Below are 23,522 nucleotides of genomic sequence, written 5' to 3'. Positions count from 1 at the left end.
CGAATCACTTTTTATTTTTGTTTAGGGATTTTTTAATTATTATTATTATACTTTAAGTTCTAGGGTACATGTACACAATGTGCAGGTTTGTTACATATGTATGCATGTGCCATATTTGTTTCCTGCACACATCAACTCGTCATTTACATTAGGTATTTCTCCTAATGCTATCCCTCCGCCAGCCCCCCACCACCTGACATGCCCTGCTGTGTGGTGTTTCCTTCCCTGTGTCCAAGTGTTCTCATTGTTTAATTCCCACCTATGAGTGAGAACATGCGGTGTTTGATTTTCTGTCCTTGTGATAATTTGCTGAGAATGATGGTTTCCAGCTTCATCCATGTCCCTACAAAGGTTGTGAACTCATCCTTTTTTATGGCTGCATACTATTCCATGGTGTGTATGTGCCACATTTTCTTAATCCAGTCTATCATTTGGGTTAGTTCCAAGTTTTTCCTATTGTGAATAGTGCCACAATAAACATACATGTGCATGTGTCTTTATAGTAGCATAATTTATAATCCTTTGGGTATATACCCAGGAATGGGATCAATGGGTCAAATGGTATTTCTAGTTCTAGATCCTTGAGGAATCACCTCACTGTCTTTCACAATGGTTGAACTAATTTAAACTCCCACCAACAGTGTAAAAGTGTTCCTATTTCTCCACATCCTCCCCAGCATCTGTTGTTTCCTAACTTTTCAATGATTGCCGTTCTAATTGGTATGAGATGGTATCTCATTTTGGTTTTGATTTGCATTTCTCTGATGAACAGTGAAGATGAGCATTTTTTCATGTGTCTGTTGGCTGCATAAATGTCTTCTTTTGAGAAGTGTCTGTTCATATCCTTCACCCACTTTTTGATGGGGTTGTTTGACTTTTTCTTGTAAATTTGTTTAAGTTCTCTTTGTAAATTCTGGATATTAGCCATTTGTCAGATGGGTAGATTGCAAAAATGTTCTCCCATTCTGTAGGTTGCCTGTTCACTCTGATGGTAGTTTCTTTTGCTGTGCAGAAACTCTTTAGTTTACTTAGATCCCATTTATCAATTTTGGCTTTTGTTGCCATTGCTTTTGGTGTTTTAGTCATGAAGTCTTTGCCCAAGCCTGTGTCCAGAATGGTATTGCCTAGGTTTTCTCCTAGGGTTTTTATGGTTTTATGTCCAACATTTAAGTCTTTAATCCATCTTGAATTAATTTTTGTATAAGGTGTAAGGAAGGGATCCAGTTTCAGCTTTCTACATGTGGCTAGCCAGTTTTCCCAGCACCATTTATTAAATAGGAAATCCTTTACCCATTTATACTTTTTGTAAGATTTGTCAAAGATCATAGGTTGTAGATGTGTGGTGTTATTTCTGAGGGCTCTGTTCTGTTCCATTGGTCTATATATCTGTTTTGGTACCAGTACCATGCTGTTTTGGTTACTGTAGCCTCGTAGTATAGTTTGAAGTCAGGTAGCGTGATGCCTCCAGCTTTGTTCTTTTTGCTTAGGATTGTCTTGGCTATGCGGGCTCTTTTTTGGTTCCCCATGAACTTTAAAGTAGTTTTTTCCAACTCTGTGAAGAAAGTCATTGGTAGCTTGATGGGGATGGCATTGAATCTATAAATTACCTTGGGCAGTATCGCCATTTTCACTATATTGATTCTTCCTATCCACGAACATGGAATGTTCCTCCATTTGTTTGTATCCTCTTTTATTTCATTGAGCAGCGGTTTGTAGTTCTTCTTGAAGAGGTCCTTCATATCCCTTGTAAGTTGGATTCCTAGGTATTTTATTCTCGTTGTAGTAATTGTGAATGGAAGTTCACTCATGATTTGGCTCTGTTTGTCTGTTATTAGTGTATAGCAATGCTTGTGATTTTTGCACATTGATTTTATATCCTGAGACTTTGCTGAAGTTGCTTATCAGCTTAAGGAGATTTTGGGCTGAGACGATGGGGTTTTCTAAATATGCAATCGTGCATCTGCAAACAGGGACAATTTGACTTCCTCTTTTCCTAATTGAATACCCTTTCTTTCTCTTGCCTGATCGCCCTGGCCACAACTTCCAATACTATGTTGAATAGGAGTGGTGAGAGAGGGCATCCTTGTCTTATGCCGGTTTTCAAAGGGAATGCTTCCAGTTTTTGCCCATTCAGTATGATATTGGCTGTGGGTTTGTCATAAATAGCTCTTATTATTTGGAGATATGTTCTGTCAGTATTTAGTTTATTGAGAGTTTTTAGCATGAAGGGCTGTTGAATTTTGTCAAAGAGCTATTGATTTTTGTTGAAGGCCTTTTCTGCATCTACTGAAATAATCGTGGTTTTTGTCATTGGTTCTGTTTATGTGATGGATTACATTTATTGATTTGCATATGTTGAACCAGCCATGCATCCCAGGGATGAAGCCGACTTGATCACGGTGGATAAGCTTTTTGATGTGCTGCTGGATTCGGTTTGCCAGTATTTTATTGAGGATTTTCGCATCGATGTTCATCAGGGATATTGGTCTAAAACTCTTTTTTTGTTGTGTCTCTGCCATGTTTTGGGATTAGGATGATGCTGGCCTCATAAAATGAGTTAGGGAAGATTTCTTCTTTTTCTCTCGATTGGAATAGTTTCAGAAAGAATGGTACCAGCTCCTCTTTGTAACCTGGTAGATTTCAGCTGTGAATCCATCTGGTCCTAGACTTTTTCTTGGTTGGTAGGTTATTAATTGTTGCCTCAGTTTCAGAGCCTGTTAGTGATCTATTCAGATTCAACTTCTTCCTGGTTTAGTCTTGGGCGGGTGTTTGTGTCCAGGAATTTATCCACTTCTTCTAGATTTTCTAGTTTATTTGCATAGAGGTGTTCATAGTATTCTCTGATGGTAGTTTGTATTTCTGTGGGATCGGTGGTGATATCCCCTTTATCATTTTTTATTGCGTCTATTTGATTCTTCTCTCTTTTCTTCTTATTAGTCTTGCTAGTGGTCTATCAATTTTGTTTGGTCTTTTCAAAAAACTAGCTCCTGGATTCATTGATGTTTTGAAGGGTTTTTTGTGTCTCTATTTCCTTCAGTTCTGCTCTCATCTTAGTTATTTCTTGCCTTCTGCTAGCTTTTGAATTTGTTTGCTCTTGCTTCTCTAGTTATTTTAATTGTGATGTTAGGGTGTCAATTTTAGACCTTTCCTGCTTTCTCTTGTGGGCATTTAGTGCTATAAATTTCCCTCTACACACTGCTTTAAATGTGTTCCAGAGATTCTGGTACATTGTGTCTTTGTTCTCATTGGTTTCAAAGAACATATTTATTTCTGCCTTCATTTTGTTATTTACCAAGTAGTCATTCAGGAGCAGGTTATTCAATTTCCATGTAGTTGAGTGGTTTTGAGTGAGTTTCTTAATCCTGAGTTCTCATTTGATTGCACTGTGATCTGAGAGACAGTTTGTTATGATTTCTGCTCTTTTACATTTGCTGAGGAGTGCTTTACTTCCAACTACGTGGTCAGTTTTGGAATAAGTGTGATGTGGTGCTGAGAAGAATGTATATTCTGTTGAATTCGGGTGGAGAGTTCTGTAGATTTCTATTAGGTCCACTTGGTGCAGAGCTGAGTTCAAGTCCTGGATATCCTTGTTAACCTTCTGTCTTGTTGATCTGTCTAATGTTGACAGTGGGGTGTTAAAGTCTCCCATTATTATTGTGTGGGAATCTAAGTCTCTTTGTAGGTCTCTAAGGACTTGCCTTAAGAATCTGGGTGCTCCTATATTGGGTGCATATATATTTAGGATAGTTAGCACTTCTTGTTGAATTGATCTCTTTACCATTATGTAATGGCCTTCTTTGTCTCTTTCGATCTTTGTTGGTTTAAAGTCTATTTTATCAGAGACTAGGATTGCAACCCCTGCCTTTTTTTGCTTTCCATTTGCTTGGTAGGTCTTCCTCCATCCCTTTATTTTAAGCCTATGTGTGTCTCTGCAGGTGAGATGGGTCTCCTGAATACAGCACACAGATTGATTTTGACTCTTTATCCAATTTACCAGTCTATGTCTTTTAATTGGGGCATTTAGCCCATTTACATTTAAAGTTAATACTGTTATGTGTGAATTTGATCCTGTCATTATGATGTTACCTGGTTATTTTGTCACTTAATTGATGCAGTTTCTTCATAGCATCGATGGTCTTTACAATTTGGCATGTTTTTGCAGTGGCTGGTACCAGTTCTTCCTTTCCCTGTTTATTGCTTCCTTCAGGAAGCAATGTAAGGCAGGCCTGGTGGTGACAAAACCTCTCAGCATTTGCTTGTCTGTATAGTATTTTATTTCTCCTACACTTATGAAGCTTAGTTTGGCTGGATATGAGATTCTGGATTGAAAATTGTTTTCTTTAAGAGTATTGAATATTGGCCCCTACTATCTTCTGGGTTGTGGGGTTTCTGCCAAGAGATCCACTGTTAGTCTAATGGGCTTCCCTTTGTGGGTAACCCGATCTTTCTTTCTGGCTGCCCTTAACACTTTTTCCTTCATTTCAACCTTGTTGAATCTGATAATTGTGTGTCTTGGGGTTCCTCTTCTCAAGGCGTATCTTTGTGGTGTTCTCTGTATTTCCTGAATTTGAATGTTGTCCTACCTTGCTAGGTTCAGGAAGTTCTCCTGGATAATATCCTGCAGAGTGTTTTCCAATTTGGTTCCATTCTCCCTGTCACTTTCAGGTACAACAATCAAACATAGAGTTGGTCTTTTCACATAGTCCCATATTTTTTGGAGGCTTCGTTCATTTCTTTTTACTTTTTTTCTCTAATCTTGTCTTCTTGCTTTATTTCATTAATTTGATCTTCAATCACTGATATCCTTTCTTCCACTTGATCAAATCAGCTATTGAAGTTTGTGCATGCATCATGAAGTTCTCTTGCCATGGTTTTCAGCTCCATCATATCATTTAAGGTCTTCTCTACACTGTTTAGTCTAGTTAGCCATTCGTCTAACCTTTTTTCAAAGTTTTTAGCTTCCTTGAAGTGGGTTAGAACATGCTCTTTTAGCTTAGAGAAGTTTGTTGTTACCGACCTTCTGAAGCCTACTTCTGTCAATTCGTCAAAGTCATCCTCCATCCAGCTTTGTTCCGTTGCAGGTGAGGAGCTGCGATCCTTTGGAGGAGAAGAGGTGCTCTGGTTTTTAGAGTTTTCAGCTTTTCTGCTCTGGTTTCTCTCCATCTTTGTGGTTTTATCTACCTTTGGTCTTTGATGTTGGTGACCTACAGATGGGGTTTTGGTGTGGATGTCCTTTTTGTTGATGTCGATGCTCTTCGCTTCTGTTTGTTAGTTTTCCTTCTAACAGTCAGATCCCTCAGCTGCAGGTCTGTTGGAGTTTGCTGGTGGTCCACTCCAGACCCTGTTTGCCTGGGTATCACCAGAGGAGACTACAGAACAGCTAATATTGCATAACAGCAAATGTTGCTCCCTGATCCTTCCTCCGGAAGCTTCATCCCAGAGGGGCACCCACCTGTATGAAGTGTCTGTCAGCCCTTACTGGGAGGTGTCTCCCAGTTTGGGTACACAGGGATCAGGGACCCACTTGAGGAGGCAGCTGGTCTGTTCTCAGAGCTCAAACGCTGTGCTGGGAGAACCACTGCTCTCTTCAGAGCTGTCAGACAGGGATGTTTAAGTCTGCAGAAGTTTCTGCTGCCTTTTGTTCAGCTATGCCCTGCCCACAGAGGTGGAATATATAGAGGCAGCAGGCCTTGCTGAGCTGTGGTGGGCTCCGCCCAGTTCAGGCTTCCTGGCTGCTTTGTTTACCTGCTCAAGCCTCAGCAATGGTGAACATCCATCCCCCTGCCAGGCTGCAGCCTTGCAAGTCAATCTCAGATTGCTGTGCTAGCAGTGACCAAGGCTACATGGTCATGGGACCCACAGAGCCAGGCACAGGAGAGAATCTCCTGGTCTGCCAGTTGCTAAGACTGTGGAAAAATCACAGTATTTGGGTGAGAGTGTCCCGTTTTTCCAGGTACAGTCTATCACGGCTTCCTTTGGCTAGCAAAGGGAAATGCCCTGACCCCTTGCGCTTCCTGGGTGAGGTGACGTCCCAACCTGCTTTGGCTTGCCCTCTGTGGGCTGCACCCACTGTCCAATCAGTCCCAATGAGATGAACCAGGTACCTCAGTTGGAAATGCAGAAGTCATCCATCTTCTGCGTCGATCACACTGGGAGCTGCAGACCGGAGCTGTTTCTATTCGGCCATCTTGGAACAGAACCAAGATTTTTTTCTTTTTTTAGTGCTGTTAGGCAATAAAACAAGGGGGATAAATATCTCTGCCTTGAGATGGATGGTTAGGGCTACTTGTAGGGTCATGCTTCAAGCAGTTTATCAATTATTCAACCTAATGGCCTCAGGACTTAACTGATGTTATGGCAGAGCCTCATCTTATGATGTGATTAGTTTCAAGGCTGATGGTTACAATGAAAATCACTATCATTAGTGTGTTAGTTTGCTATAGCTGCGATCAAAAAATACCACAGACTGGCTGGCTTAAACAATGGAAATTAATTTTCTCCATGTTCTGGAGGCTGGAAGTCCAAAATTTAGGTGTCTGCAGGTTAGAGTTCTTCTGGGACTTTTGTCCTTGCCTTGTAGATGGTCATAATCTCAAATTGTCTTCAAATGGTCTTACCTCTGTGCATGTGCATGTCTGTGTCCTAATTTCCTTTTCTTATAAGGACACCAACCATATTGGATTAGGGCCAACACTCATGATCTCATTTCACCTTAACTATCTTTTAAATGCCCTATTCTAAAATATAGTCATATTCTGAGGTATGGAGACTATGGAAACTGTATTAGTATGTTCTCACACTGCTATTTAAAGACATATTCAAGACTGGGTAATATATAAAGAAAAATAAGTTTAATGGACTCATGGTTCTGCATGTCTGGGGAAGCCTCACAATCATGGTGGAAGGTGAAGGAAAACCAAAGGCATGTCTTATATGGCAGCAGGCAAGAGGGAGCATGTGTAGCGAAACTGCTCTTTATAAAACCATCTGATCTCATGAGACTTACTCACTATCAATAGAACAGCATGGGAAAATCTAGCCCCCATGATTCAATTACCTCCCACCAGGTTCCTCCTATGACATGTGGGGATTATTACAATTCAAGGTGAGATTTGGGTGGGGACACAGCCAAACCATATCAGAGACTTAGAACTTCAACATATAAATTTGAGGGAAACACAGTTCAGCCCATAATATTTAGGATGGTACTACATTTTAATTTAGCAGGAGGCTCTTCATTTATGCCTGTCATTTCAGCCTAATTATCATTAATATCCTGTCTGACTCAAATGCTTTCAAATTTGTATGATAAATTATACAGTTATTTTACCTGTAGTCGGAATAATATTTGAAAATCCTTTAAATCACCCATAAAGCATAATGCAGATGTACCATTTCTCAGTAGCTTCTCCAGAGTTAGATTTTCTTCGATTATAAGATATAACAGTTTCTTCTTTGTGGTCATGTTGTATGAAAATGAATATTATTAAAAACTATATGTCTAAATAATAGCTAGTATACTCTTAGTCTAGCAGGTAAGTGGGAAGTGAGCATGACAGAGAAAGAAAAAATTCTCTTCGCCCTTGTTACACACATTTAGGGATGGGCATTAACTCAATTGATGGTGGGTGGTGTTGCCTGAGCAGAAATGTGTGGAAGTCCTCATCTTAGCACTTCAATACCTTCTTCTAGGAAAGGTAACCGGCCAAGGTTGTCCTCCTGGCCACTGGGGATGCTTCACCTCCACTTGTAGATTAGAGCTCTTCCATTTATACTGGGCATAATAATCAGTTCTACAGCTCTGCATTTCCATGACACATTAAATTACATTCACTGTTCATACTGGAGTCTGCAAAGAGAAGAGTCCAGAAGTTTGTTTCATGCCTTGTACTTGCCAGATAAATAACTGGGCGTTTGGGTGGCTGGCCATGTTAGCAGCCTGCGTATTCCTTGGGGTATAGTCACTGGTGGGGGTCTCAATTACTTGTAAGGGCACCCAGATTTATTACTTAGTAATTAAATGCTTTTTATGGTGCCAAGAGATTCCTCATCTTAATCATCTCTACTCCTTCATTAAAAGTTTATAAAAGACGTTGCTGAATGATAGAGGATGACTCAAGTAGTCTTTGGACTCAAAATTCTTAGTTAAAATGTCAGTGATAACCTGGTACGTTCATATCAGTTTTCTTTGGATTCCCAAATAATTTATTACTAATGATAAAGTATCAAAATTGGTGAATAATTTACTTTATTAATAAATAAGTTAGAATAATTATTTCTGTAATTATAATATACTTTCATTTAGGTAAATATTATTGAGAGAAAGAAGGAGGTAGAGTTAAAGGCAGCTGGCTAGGCATTGCTGATAACCCTAGTCCACCCACAGGAGTGTTTTCTAGATGAGAAACTCCTTCATTACGTCAATCAGCACAGAAGGATAAGGTTGAGAACTGCTGCTCTGGCTCTTTGGATCAAAGTTAATGTCCCTGAGAATGCTAGCCCTTGTGCTTGTACCCCACACTTGAAGACCCTGAAGAGACGATAGCCACATTTCCTGTGATATTAGCTACTTCCATTGCAATTTGTTGCTCCACATTTTGAGTACAGGGAGAACTGTGGGTTACCTGCCCCTGCACACTCTACCCTTAAGAACCCAAAAACACCCAGGGCCCTGGTGGCTGCCATGTTAGCAGTCTGTATGTTCCTTGGGGTATAGCTAGTCACTGGTGGGAGTCCCAATTATTTATAAGGGCCCCCAAATTTATTACTTAGTAATTAAATGCCTTCTATGGTGCCAAGAGATTCCTCATCTTAATTTTCTCTACGGATTCATTAAAGGTTTATAAAAGACGTTGCTGAATGACACATTGCATGCACTATGCTAGTAGATTAATTTTTAAAAATAGCCCTTGTCATGTCCCCGCCTAACCCCAGCGTCTCCAGCGACTCCTCTATTTCAGCAGGAAAACATGTCTGTATTTTCACCTACAGTCAAAGCATTTCATATTCTGACTCAATTTACTCTTCTGCTTTCTCTATAGCAGGCACTCAATATAGGTTGGAAGAAGATAATAGTAGCTGAATGTTGACTGAGCGCTTACAATATGTTAGGCTGTTCCTCTGTATTTGTTTTGTAGATACTTGAAATAACCCCATGAATCAACCACTAGTACTATTCCCATTTTGGACTTGAGGAAATTGAGGTTAAGTGATGCAGCCAATATTATTTATAAGTTACTAAATGGTGAAGGCAAGGTTCTAACTTAGCCAGACTAGCTATGAATTCCAGGTTCTTGAACCATATCTTATTTAATCTCCTTGCTCAACCAACTCGTTTATTCCCACCACAAAGCAATTGACAAAGCCAATTCTCTCAGGCAGAAGCATCCTTTTCATTTGTTCCACCTGGCCAGCTTCAACCAGACTATCAAAACCCAACTTAATTCCTCTCTACCTTGGAGACCTTCTGACTCCTTCAACCCACAGCTAACTCTCTTTCCCCAGAACTCACGGCACTCATTTTCTGCACCAATTCTTTTGGCTCCTAGCATAGGCCAGATGGTAAAAGTCTCTAGGATTGTTGCTTTGTGTTTATTTTTTAACTCAATAAATGTGTAATGAATAAATAAAATATCACAGCGCAGCTCTGAAGTATTACAGAGCTATACATTTGGGCTTCTCATTTATAAATAACTTAATGGGCTTCTCCATATAATTTTTGCTATTTAAACAGTTCTATATTAAGACGGTTTGGTTTAAGGTTGGAATGAGTTAGCTGAAGCTGTGATGGTTGTCTTCAGGGGGAGACTGTTATGTTGTATACGGGCTTTGCTTGCTAACTCCCAAACAAGATGAACCAGGATGGAACTGCTAAACACAATGCTGCATTCCCTATTCTGTAGGAGCACAGGCCAGAATACAAATATACTTGCTTATGTTTTCTTCCACAGAGGAGCTATTTGCCAACACTCTGATTTCTTTGCAATATAACCTGGCAGAGACAACTGTGTCTATTTTGTAAGCTTTTGATAACTTAACTTGGAAAACAAGTCTACTGAGAAAAACAGTTCTTTTCATCACTGAAGACTGTTAGTGCCTTGATAATGATGTATCTTCTCAGTTATGACCACAACATCTGGAAATGCATGCATGTATGGTCCTAGTCAAGAGGGGAAAAAATCGAGTTACCAGTCAAGCTCAATACTCATGAAATCCAGGTAAGGATACCATGAATAACTGCCCCTTTCCATTGAGTCACTTTCCAGGCCACACAGCTGGCCTTTATGTGTGGATGAAAGCATTTTCTCCCATGTCTTCAGCACAGTCTAAAAGATGGTCCTTAAGCGGCCTGCGGGTGTGAATGTGACTCCTAAGTCTACATCACTGAGCACTTGTTATTGCTGTGTGCCCAGTGGAAGCCTTTATGCTTTTCTGATTCTATCATGTAGATGGAACAAGCGGATTTTTTTTTCTTAATTTCTCACAGCATAGCTTGGATGTATTATTTTATTATTTCTTATCTCCCTGATACTCCACATGATCCCTACTCTTATTCAACAGGAAAATGGGTGAAAGGAGAGGAAGGAATGAAGGGGGAAAATGCTGTCACATTACAAAAAGATGCTGCTGCTGCTGCTGATAAAAATAATGTACCAAGCACTATACTCAATGCTTTATATGTAACATCTTACTTAAATACACAACACCCATATTCTGCAGATGCCTGTTAGAGCACTGGATATAGTATGAGAGCACGTCAGTAACTCGCTGTGTTGATCCTTTGCCAGTTTGCTCTCAGATTGATTTCCCGTTCCTCCCTAGCTCTGCTTCACATCACAAGGAGCTACATTTCTCAGACTTCCCTGCTGACAGCCGTATGGCTGAGTTCAACTCATGGAATACACTGGAGGGAGATTGAAGTGTGGGAGGAAGAGAGTAGACAGAGTAATTCTCAGCTCTCACCTCACCAGTGTCTCTAGTAGTAGTGGCATCTCCTATGAGGGTCTAGCTCCCTGTGGACAACCTCTGGGGTGCCAGCTTCCACCAGGCTCCTGCAGCATTGCCTGCTCCTTTGGTTCCTCTATCTAGCTTCCCCTATCTAGCTATTATGATTCTCTCCTGGTAGCCTCATTGTTCATTGTTTGGCTCCTAAGCATTAACATTACCCAGGCAATAAGTTCCCTATATTAAATCTCTTCCATGTGAAATATCTGAAGTGGTTTCCTCTTTATTGGGCTCGGTCTAGTTCACTCGCCCAGGTCACATAGCTAGAAGGTTGCAGAACTAAACATTTAATCCATGTGTTTCTAACTTCAAACCTATATTCTTAACCATTATATTGGTGTTCCAGAATTTAAATTTAAAAATAATTAAAATGATGTTAGGTTTAAGTCTAGAAGTATGAATTTCAGTATTAAATATCATGTTGATTTGGTGGTTTGATCGTAGCAAAAACCTAAAACCATGAGGTGCAGTATTGAGTCATCTTTTTTATCATGGAAAATCTACAGTTGCTCTCTTAAATTGTATGTTACAGTTTTGCTGTTGAACGTGTGGTATGAGTTGCGGCAGCATCAGCATCACCGGGGAGCTTTTTAGAAATGCATAATCCTCAGTCCCATCAGAATCCATGTTTTAGCAAGATTCCCCAGGTGATTTGTATACACAATAAAGTTTGAGAAGCAATGTACTAAAGAATATAATTTGAGTGAAGCATAAAGATCCTTAAAATTTAAAAGATAACACCATAAAAAGTTGTTTGTGAGTCTAAGTTTTCCACATTAAGGCACTATGCTTTAGACTTTAGCCCAGCTTACAAATGAGCTGTCTTCTAAATCCTATTTGTTAGTATGAGTTTGAAATTCATTTCCCATCAAATTCTGTTACGAATCTTGGTTAGGTTTAGAGGGTGGCCCATTAGAACTCATGATATGATGAGTACCAGGTTAATTTTAAAGTAGAAAAAAGGCTCTTTATTCTTGGCTACAAGGCTATTATAGGCACTATAAATAGAATATAGGCACCATAGAATATATATATATATATATACACAAATGTGAATATATATAATATATATTTCTATATATATTTCTGTATATATATTTCTCTCTAATATATTATATATAATTTCTCTATATATAATATATATTATATATAATTTCTCTATATATAATATATATTATATATAATTTCTCTATATATAATATATATTATATATAATTTCTCTCTATATAATATATATTATATATAATTTCTCTCTATATAATATATATTATATATAATTTTTCTCTATATAATATATATTATATATAATTTCTCTCTATATATATTATATATAATTTCTCTATATATAATATATATCATATAATTTCTCTATATTTAATATATATTATATAATTTCTATATATAATATATTATATATAATTTCTATATATTATATATTATATATAATTTCTATATATAATATATATAATTTCCATATATAATATATATGTCTATATATAGACATATATATTATATATGGAAATTATATATAATATATATAGAAATTATATATAATATATAATATATATAGAAATTATATATAATATATAATATATATAGAAATTATATATAATATATAATATATATAGAAATTATATATAATATATATTAAATAGAGAGAAATTATATATAATATATATAATGATGCAGAAGTGATGGAATGTCACTTCTGAGTTTAGGTTACAAAAAGACTATAGCTTCTGTCTTGGGAGGGCTCTCTCACACTCTCTCCCTCTTGGATCTTGCTCTGAAAGAAACCAGCAGCCATGCATGAGGATACTTTAGCAGCTTATGGAGAAGTCCATGTGGTGACTCCAAATATATATATATATATAAAATATATATTTCTATATATAATATATATTATATATTTCTATATATAATATATATTATATATTTCTATATATAGTATATATTATATATTTCTATATATAGTATACATTATATATTTCTATATGTAATATATATTATATATACACATACTCAGGCAGTGTAAAATATATATATTTTACATATATTTGAGATATCTTAAATTCTTATTATATTATATGTATTTTATATATATATAATACATATATATATTTTACACTGCCTGAGTTGGGTTTTGGCATTGTGCCACTCCACCCAAGATGCCTGTCTCCACTTCATCATTCCTTTCCAAAGTGTCAGCCCACTGTGGACCTCTACCCAGGCCCCCAAAGTGCTCCAAAATGAAATAATACCTTGCCACCTGCCTTCATCAAATCCTCCATTTCTCAACACAGGCCGTTTTAGCAGTGAGTTATTAGGAGCATAATGGGCTTTAATTCCAACTAATGAGTGGATAACTAGTCATTTAAACACCTTCAGAGAAATTTCATATTTTCAATGGGATGGTTGTTAGCTCAATTAAGTCTCTAATTTGTGCAGTTTCTGCTAATAAAGAAAATGGGAACCAGTTCAGCAATGTTGAGGTGATTTGGTGAGGACGCCAGCTTTCCACAGGGAGTGTACCCTGGCCATCAGCCAGGGTACACATCAAGCTTTCCTTGATAGTCAAAGCTTCCTTATTTCTACAGCTCTAATTTTTTTTATTAAAAAGTGGTTCCACTGGAGTAGGACAAAGTTTTTCTGTTTAAATATGTGGTTTGATTAATAAATCAGAATTGCCTATGATGTAAAAATCATTTGATTCCCTGCTATATTAGTTATCCATTACTATATAACAAATCACCTCAAACTTAGTGGCTTAAAACAACAAAAATTTATCTCACAGTTTTCATGAGTTAATTGAGTGCTTCTGAGTCAAGGTCTCTCATGAAGTTGCAGACAAGCTGTTGGTTGGGCCAGCAGTCAACTCAATGCTTGAGGGAGGGGAAGATCCGCTTTCAGGTTCACTCAGGTGGTTGTGGACTAGCCCCAGTTCCTCACCACATGGACTTCTCCATAAGCTGCTGAAGTATCCTCATGCATGGCTGCTGGTTTCCTTCAGAGCAAGATCCAAGAAGGAGAGCGTGTGAGAGAGCCCTCCCAAGACAGAAGCCACAGTCTTTTTGTAACCTAAACTCAGAAGTGACATTCCATCACTTCTGCATTATTCTGTTGTCCAGAAGCAAGTCACTAAGTCCAATACACACTCAAGGCAAGGGGAAGTAAACTCCACCACTGGAAGAGAAGAATATTGAAAACAGTATGGATGTATCTTTAAAACCACCACACCTACACAATACATAGGTGCAGTGGACACCAGAACTTTCTGTCAGAATTGAGTTCTGTAGTGTCTATGCCTCTGTGTATGTCAATATTTGAAGAGAGCACTAACATAGGAGTCAGAATGCCTGTGTGCAGTCCCAGATCCTACATTTACTAACAACATGACTTCAAGAATTACCTTTAAAAATAACAACAGTAATCAGTATTGTTACTTTAATTTCCTTTTCTGGAAATTGGGAATACTGATGTCTATTCTGCCTACATACTGGGGATTTTGTGATGCTTTAATAAGATAACATACTTGAAAGTACCTGGGAATATGCCAGGTCAGCTGGGATTGGTTCATTCCATCTTTTCTTTTTCTTGCATCATATCTATGTGACTCAGGATTAGCAGAACACAATAAATTCCATTTTTTTCTTTGGATTAGTGGCTGCTCCTTTAGATTCAACAAATATAATTTATCTGCCCCACTGTTTCTTAAAACTCTCTCTTGATCTTTGCGATTTGGTTTCCAAGACCTTTGGCTATTGCAAATCCTATGAAATAATGTGCTTATGGATCTTATGCTACATCCACAGATGGCTCCAGGGCTTATTTCACTCCTCATCCTCTGAAGTCCCACTTTTCTCTTGACTTTTCATTTCCCATAGTGAACAAGCCACATGAAGCTTTTATTCTCCTTGGCAACTTAACGTTTCTCTCACAGTCCACATTAGATGGATTCCAATAAAGTCCTTCACCCAACACCCAACTTCCTTTTGTAGGTTGGTCCTATAGACTTATCAGGGTCTGTGGTTATTGGAAAATCCACCACTAATTCTTATTGACTGTACTTATAGTCCTTTGTCAGCACATCTTGTGCACATAATTGTATGCTTCCTGAGTTCTTTGTCTCCTCTGTTAACCTATTTTCCTAGACAGTCATACTCCTATGTGTCGGAGTGAAAAAGAGCACAGCAATGAGACAGACCAGAGACTTGAATTATGTTTACTTACTAACTGTGACTTTTACCAGTATTGGTAAAATGGGTCTCATAGCATCTACCTCGGAGTGTGGTTGTGATAAGTTAATGAGTTATTAATAAAAACAACAGGAGAACAGAGAAAGCCCTTGGAACTGTAACTGGTACATAGGAAGGGCTCTGAGCATTTGTTTCTTCCTGCCTATAAGTTTCAGGTGTGGCAAAAAAGAGCCTGCATCGGAATCTACAGGGGACCTTTAAAAATGTGAATGTTTGAAGCTCCCCCTGAGACTCTCTGGGGGTGAAGTTAGAAAATGTGCATTTTGCAGTTCCTAGGTAATTCTCATGGACCATAAATTTGAGAAAGACTGCTTCTAGGGAAATGCCTTGGGCTCATGGATCCTGGTAAAGACTTTCATAGACAAGCAGCATTTTTGTTCTATGGGTCGAATTGTTTCAAGGAGAATAAAGAGGCTCATCATGATAGAAGCTATTTTACTGACTGAGAAGAGATGATACACTTGCAAGATGGGGGATGTATAACTCCCTAAAGAGCTGCTTTCCCTATCAAAGGTAGAGGTTGACATGGTACATAGATTTCTTGCTTTCCGAATTTCCTCTGGCATCTCTCCTCACTTTTTCTTATTTTTTTTTCTCTCTCTCTTTCTCTTTTTTAAGTAGTATCTACCTAAATACACCCATGGCTTTCCAATAGTTCCGCTTTCAGTGCATTTGTGACCTCATTTACTATCTAACTCCAAGTACATTATGCACATTTTTATTGACTTTGGACCCGCAGAACTTTTTCTATTTAAGCCTATTTATCATAGACTTAAAAGCAGCTTCACAACTTTGCTGCTGTCACCAGTATTATAAGAAAATGCAGACTGCTATAATTGGGTCCATCTTTCACAAGCCCTTTCTTTCTCTATTCTTATGTTGCTGGTTCCAAACAGGCTGAAACATTTTCTTACGGAAGTGGAGAGCAGGAAGTAGTCCTTGGGAGGAGAACTCAAGGCTCAGAAAAAAATGAACAGTTTTTTACTCAAAACACATGATACTACCTAGGGCTCTTTAGCTCTAGGCTTAAATCACCTTCACCGAGACTACTGCCCCTTAGCTAAGAAAATGGACAGAGAATGATGTGTTTGAATCTTGACATTTAGGGAGGACTTGTATCAGGAAAAGGACATCTCACAGGGAGGAAAATAAAAATGCATATACATAAGTGGCAGAATTTTTTCTTTCCTAAAGGGGATATAGCAAGCTGTGAGCCTAGCAACACGATTAGGTGTTTCATATATGAAATTAGTAGAGAATAAGGGGAGAATAAATTTTTTCCTTGAACAATTGGGTAAGGCATTTGTAATTTTACTTATTAAGTTCTTAGAATGCAGAAAAAAGCAAATAAATCATGGGTTATAAACTAAGTTGGAAAGAGGACAGTGGATTTATAGTCAGAGGAAGTGTGTTCTAACTCCAGCAGTTAGTAGCTGTATGTCCTTGGGCATGATGTTTAAGCTTTCAATTTCCTCTAGTGACAATATTTATTAATGAGTTGTTTTGAAGATTAAAGGAAATGATATAAAAATAGCTTCGTATAGTCACAAGTAACTTTTTTTCCTATGCTGTATATATTATATATGTATGCAAGACATTCAATTATTTTATCCCTAGGGGATGAATCTATTGTCTCTCTTTCATCCCCTCCTTACCCTTGAGATGGATATTCTTTTTCTAGCATGGTGAGGATCCCACCTTCCTGGGTCTGTCCTTCTGGTGAATTCTCTGTCTACACTTTTGAGTCACAATCTTGTCTCTTTTCCTCCTACACCGTGCCTGGTCTTAGCTAGCTTATGCAGGGGGAAGCATCAGCTTTGCTAGCATGCTTCCAAGATTCCACTTAGGTCTGTTGTCATTGTTATTGTTGCATCCTTGTTTCTTATTGGTGTGGGGCAGGAAAGAAAAATAGTCCTTATAAGAGGGGACAAAAGCACAAAGAAAAGAATGTGATTAATATTACCAAATAGCACCGTGTTGATTGCAGATCTTGCATTCTGCACAATGTTCAGTTTGATGTAACAAGTCAGTCAACTATGGAAAACAGTTGAAGATACCAGGCTCCAAATCAGATTAATGATAAAGAAGATTGAGGATTTGGGGCCATCAGAACTGTGGTGATAGCAGAATCCACAAAGCATTTATAGTTTGTAAACAAGCCCACCAAAAATGTGCCAAAGACTTGAGGCCAAGAACTGATTCATAGATCTCAGAAATGGTAAGAAAGAAGCAAAAGGTCCAGGTTATTATGATTAAATTTTACATGTTTCAAGAAGGAGATATTGTCATCATGTCATACTCCTCTTACTCCCTTGGGTCCCTTGGATGCCAATAATTTGCACATTTAGGAAGGCAATAAGAATTGTTAATGAAAGGAAATGATTTAAAATGTAATTTTAAACTTGATTAGAATTTCTCTTAAATTATTTTTTATTTGAAGACACTTTTGCATAAAGATATCAAAATGCATGTGTTTTATCCATGTGTTTGCACAATTGCTTACCAAGGATATGGGAGGAGTGTGGAGATGGTATCACCTCAAATGGTTCTCTGCTTATGTAAGGGAAGCAAACAGAATTAGAGTTGTCAATGTGTCATTTAGAACCAGTGTTAGTTTCCCAGGCTGCTGTAAAAAATTGGGTGGCGTAAAACAAAATAAATATACTCTGTCACAGTTCTGAAGCCCAGAAGTCTTAAAGAAAGGTGTCTGCAGGGCTATATTCCCTCTGAAAGCTCTAGGGAAAAATCCTTCCCTCCCTCTTCCTAGCTTCTAGTAGTTCTTGGCAATCCTCAGCGTTCCTTGGCTTGTCACTTACTCCAAAATCTGACTCTATTGTCATATAGCTTTCCTCCCGCTGTGTGTTTTCACGTGGTCTTATGGAACACCATTTATTGAAATTAGGGCCCACTTTCATCCATCCATCCACAAAACTACTTTTGTCCACAAATACCCTATATTTTCAAATAAGGTCACATTCTGAGATTCCCAGCAACATTAATATTTTGGGATACTATTTAACAAATTACAGAGCCTTTTATCTGCCCTATGCACATAGAATATAGACTGTGTAATATACAGAGCTGGCCATGTTGAGACAAATCTGAAAAATCCACCTAATGCTTCTTTCCACTGAAGCTTTAGTTACCACAAATATACTTGGCCATTGAGTCTCATACTAAACTGCAGCCTTGTTTGTGTATCTGAGAAGTTTGTGTTCTGAAAACTAGAAATATACCTTTTTTTTTTTCTAAGAGTAGAATGTTTTTCTGGTTGCATATCAGCAGGGTGTATAGTGATTACAGACAGAATTCTGAAATGTGTATGACCTTTAGATGCACTTAGAAGATGTGTGTGATAATGAATCTCAGTGGCAGTTATACTACAGCCTTGTACTATACTATAACTGCTGTTTATGAGATCCTGTCAAGTTATTATTTTATATATATCAGAACAAATCAGACATAATATAAATCAAGTTCTGTTCTTTTAAGTGCAATAAACTTGAATTTAAATAACAGATGGCTTCAAATAGTTTTCTAAGATCAGACCTAAAGAATAATTAGAAGGAATAATCTGGTTAATACTGACAAGGTTTTTAAAATGTAAATGAACTGTTTTTCATTGAGTAGGAATTCATTTGAAAAATCTGCCAACAGATGAGATACTGGATCTTGGAAAGCTTTAGGCGATCATAAATTTGTAGAGTTACAGTTTACACATAATGATTTTGCATGGACCCCCAATTTTTTTCATAGCTCACTGATTAGGGGGAAAAATGATGATTAACATTGCCTTTTCATTCGTTAGTAAGAAGAAAAGTAAGTAGGCTCTTTCTGAGGCTCAATTTCCTCTTGTAAAGTAGGGAAAATAGTGCCTATGGTGTACAGAGATAAGTCACCTTACAGAGATAACATTATACAGACAAATGTAGAAATTACATAGAACTAGACATACGCAAAATAACTGAGTGATTGATGAGAATACAAGAGTAGAGGAAACTGTAGAAAATTATAAGAAATGGCAAAAGGTTTTCTATACCATCAGCCCTGTTCTTTGGTAAGCACCAGTTATGTAATTCAAATTCTGCATATTTTCTCAGAGATATTCTATTGGGATGTCAAACTCAACATATACGACATGCATCTTCTTATCTTCTTCCTCTGCCTATCATGCCTTTTGTTTCTCCATTGCTTTTCTGGCACCACCAATTCACCCAAGCTTGAAATCAAAGGAGATCTTGAAGGCTTCCATCCTTGCTTCCTAAATATAATCTCCAATTGCAATTTTTCCCCACTATGTCTTCCTAATTTTCTCACCTATTCCCTTTCTATTTATCCCCACTTCAGATCCCATAGATAGATCTATTACCTATATTCAGGAAATTATTGTTTCTGCTTCTTTATACAATTAACAGACCAGATAGTCTCTCAAGGCATGGTTGTGACCTTGTCATGCTACTATTCAAATGTATTCAATTTGTATATTATGTTGCTTAGCTGTTTTGCTTTTTAAGCTGCTAGTAAGTGCCTTTCCATAGCCTACGTCTAAACTGAATCATTCCACCTGTCATTCTATGAATTAAAACCATGTGTTACTTCTAAATTTATTCACGCAATTTTCTCTGAAACAATTTCCTTCTCATTCTTATTACAGTTACTCAGCAGAATTTCAGTGAACAAATAGGCATTTCTGTAATTGGATAACACTGAGCTATCATAGTGTCATTTGACCAAAGTCAACCACTTACGTGCATGTGACCCTATAGTAGACAGCAATCGTGCTTTATCTGTCTAGCAGCAAAGCACTTGCCTATTTAAGAGCAATCCCATTGTGGATCCTGGTAGGAATCAAGGACTTACTTCCTGCTATGGTAGCTCAAGAGGCTAAAAACACAAGCTTGGTGGTGTTTACCCCCATGAAACTTATTTAGGTTCCCATGTTTCTATAGGTTCCTATAGAACCTACAGGAGCTAACTCTACTCTGAATTCTGTAGTTTTATATCTTTCCAATACAATCCTTTTTTGTTTACTTGTCAGATTAGTTTGTGTTTCATCAAATATAACTGATTAAGTGACGAAAAAAAATCTGAGTGGCAAAATCAGAGAAGGGTGTTAGTAGATGTGGTATTTGATCTGGGCCATGAAGGATTAACGTGTGCTTGGAGGAATATATATATTTATATATAAAACATTATTAATTACACATTAGTATAATCCTTTTGGTAGTAAGAATTATTGAATTGTTACTGTATGCTATGACTTTCTTTTTGCTTTTAAATTTCAAAATAACTCTTCAATATATAGCAGGCACTGTTGCTATCAAATTCTCACTTTGACATCATTTTTTGTTGTCATTGTTGTTTTGGGGTTTTTTTTGTTTGTTTGTTTGCTTTTTTTTGAGACAGAGTCTCACTCTGTCACCTAGGCTGGAGTGCAGTGGCGCAATCCCAGCTCACAGCAACTTTTGGTTCCCAAGTTCAAGCCATTCTCCTGCCTCAGCCTCCTGAGTAGCGGGGACTACAAGCACATGCCAGTATGCCTGGCTAGACATCATTTTTACTAAAAGATCCCTGATTTTCTTTAGGATAGCAATGCACTATGCACTCAGCAATATTTTTTTTTTTTCTTTTTTTTTGAGACGGAGTCTCGCTTTGTCGCCCAGGCTGGAGTGCAGGTTCCCATGCTACAATGTATAACCAGTAGGACTTAAGTAAGTCTCTTGATTGGAGTACCCTTCTGGATAAAAATACAAAGTCTTTTTTGTTTGTTTTTTTAAAATTTTATTATTATTATACTTTAAGTTTTAGGGTACATGTGCACAACGTGCAGGTTTGTTACATATGTATACATGTGCCATGTTGGTGTGCTGCACCCATTCACTCGTCATTTAGCATTAGGTATATCTCCTAATGCTATCCCTCCCCCGTCCCCCCACTCCACAACAGGCCCTGGTGTGTGATGTTCCCCTTCCTGTGTCCATGTGTTCTCATTGTTCAATTCCCACCTATAAGTGAGAACATGTGGTGTTTGGTTTTTTGTCCTTGCGATAGTTTGCTGAGAATGATGGTTTCCAGCTTCATCCATGTCCCTACAAAGGACATGAACTCCTCATTTTTTATGGCTGCATAGTATTCCATGATGTATATGTGCCGCATTTTCTTAATCCAGTCTATTATTGTTGGACATTTGGGTTGGTTGGTTCCAAGTCTTTGCTATTGTGAATAATGCCGCAATAAACATAAGTGTGCATGTGTCTTTACAGCAGCATGATTTATAATCCTTTGGGTATATACCCAGTAATGGGATGGCTGGGTCAAATGGTATTTCTAGTTCTAGATTCCTGAGGAATCACCACACTGACTTCCACAATGGCTGAACTAGTTTACAGTCCCACCAACAGTGTAAAAGTGTTCCTATTTCTTCACATCCTCTCCAGCACCTGTTGTTTCCTGACTTTTTAATGATCATCATTATAACTGGTGTGAGATGGTATCTCATTGTGGTTTTGATTTGCATTTCTCTGATGGCCAGTGATGATGAGCATTTTTTCATGTGTTTTTTGGCTGCATAAATGTCTTCTTTTGAGAAGTGTCTGTTCATATCCTTCGCCCACTTTTTGGTGGGGTTGTTTTTTTCTTGTAAATTTGTTTGAGTTCATTGTAGATTCCGGATTTTTTTTTTTTTTTTTGAGAAGGAGTCTCGCTCGGTCACCCAGGCTGGAGTGCAGTGGTGCGATCTTGGCTCACTGCAAGCTGCGCCTCCCAGGTTCACGCCATTCTCCTGCCTCAGCCTCCCAAGTTAAAAATACAAAGTCTTATAAAGGGAGGGATTTTGGTTCATTCTCCCTTGTTTCTTTTTCAAACTCAGAAGCAATGCTTAGTGATAAAGGAGCTATCTTGAAACCAAGGACAAAACCTACATATCCAGAATGGTGGAGCAGAAAGCTGGAAGGAGCATGGGTCATTAGCAATACCATAGAGCTGGTCTTCAGCAGCCCCCCTCTGACTTCCTATGATATAAGAAAAACAAGACACTTACACGGGTGGAAGAAGTTGATTTAGGTATTTTGTTACATGTAGCCAAATGCAATCCTAATGCTAACAAACTGATCTTAAATAACTTGCTTAAATAAATATTCCACTTTACAATAGGAAAGTCCAGATTTGAACCCAGGTATTTTGCCTGTGAGGTCCATGTTTATAACCAACAATAAATCAGTTTATTCAAAATGAGGTACATTAATTATTTTTTTTCAAAATCCTCCACCATTCTACCATAGGCAGTTGAAGCTTCTTAGAAGGCATTTTTTTTCCTCCCAGTAATAAAAAAACCATGTTTGTACTTTAAAAATTTTTTGTGGGAATACTAAAATTCTATCAGGTTCTGAGAATTTTCAATACCAAATATAACTATAAAATAATGAATCTTTTAAGCCGCCTGATAAAATTCAAATATCCAAAGAAGCATGTCTGTTCAAAGCTTGCACCCAAGGAGACTCCATTCTTTTTTCTGCAATGCTTCTTTCCATTTCTCAAACCCCCTGAGCAGCCCTGCTTGAGAAGTGACTGTAGAACCAGCCTATTGGCCTCAGAAGAAATTGGTTTCATGGCATCGTTTTAAAGTGAAAATAAAATGACTGTCTGCCTTATTTGCAGATTTGATTCCACATTGCTTTGAGGGGTTTTAAAAATCAAATTATTGATAACATAACAAAGATTTATTACAGTTTGACATAATAAAAATCACAATATATCTGGCCTCATCTTCTCTGCTTCCCAGCATGTACCTAAACACCTTTTGCTCCAGCCACACCCTTCTCTCTATCCTTGCCTCTCTCCATATCCTTGCCCTGTTCCCTATCCTTGCCCCTCTCCTTTCACTGTCTTCTTTTACGACCCCACCTGCCATGCTCTTTCCTCTCCTTAAATGTCTTTAGTCCATTCCATCCATACCGTCTTGGTGAATCTCATTCAATCTGCTTGGTGAAACCTTTCTAGTTTCTTCCTCGCCCCTATTTAGATCCTGTGTCCTATGTTCTCCCAAAACCTTTACATGTATATTTGGGTCTGCTGTTAAAGTTACTTATGTGTGTTTTGCATCTCCTCCTGTCTTATAAGCTCCCATAGAGCATCATAAAGTCAAGTAGGATGGAAGGTGAAAGGAGCTTGAAAGTTTTTCCTCTCCAACCCTTCATATTACAGATGAAGAAACTGAGGCTTGAAGAAGTTAAAAACTTGCTTAGGTTTTCACAGACGGCAGGA

General features: G+C 37.8%; 1 protein-coding gene and 2 long non-coding RNA genes across 9 annotated transcripts in view; 1 reads left to right on the top strand and 2 right to left on the bottom strand.

Moving 5' to 3' along the window:
* The window catches only part of KCNIP4 (potassium voltage-gated channel interacting protein 4), a 1,214,216-nt gene that overhangs the window by 604,242 nt on the left and 586,452 nt on the right, over positions 1-23,522 (top strand). The gene's annotated exons all lie outside the window — the stretch shown is intronic.
* Positions 1-23,522, bottom strand: part of LOC134732726 (uncharacterized) — an 800,561-nt gene that overhangs the window by 526,045 nt on the left and 250,994 nt on the right. The window lies entirely within an intron of this gene.
* LOC129464725 (uncharacterized) overlaps positions 5,965-23,522 on the bottom strand; it is a 50,530-nt gene continuing 32,972 nt past the window's right edge. Inside the window, exons 3-4 of one of the 3 annotated variants that reach the window (XR_008651706.2) lie at positions 13,797-17,174; positions 5,965-7,849 (exon numbers count right to left, since the gene is read on the bottom strand). This is a non-coding gene — a long non-coding RNA (uncharacterized lncRNA). Of the gene's footprint in view, positions 7,850-13,767; positions 17,175-23,522 lie in introns of those variants that run through there. The other 2 variants (XR_010116204.1, XR_008651705.2) reach the window with 2 other exon arrangements.

The sequence above is a fragment of the Symphalangus syndactylus genome, chromosome 16 (genome assembly GCF_028878055.3).
Source record: "Symphalangus syndactylus isolate Jambi chromosome 16, NHGRI_mSymSyn1-v2.1_pri, whole genome shotgun sequence".
NCBI classification, from domain to species: Eukaryota; Metazoa; Chordata; class Mammalia; order Primates; family Hylobatidae; genus Symphalangus; species Symphalangus syndactylus.
The sequence above is the reverse complement of the archived record's forward strand: the minus strand, read 5'-3'. Positions and strand labels throughout refer to the sequence as shown.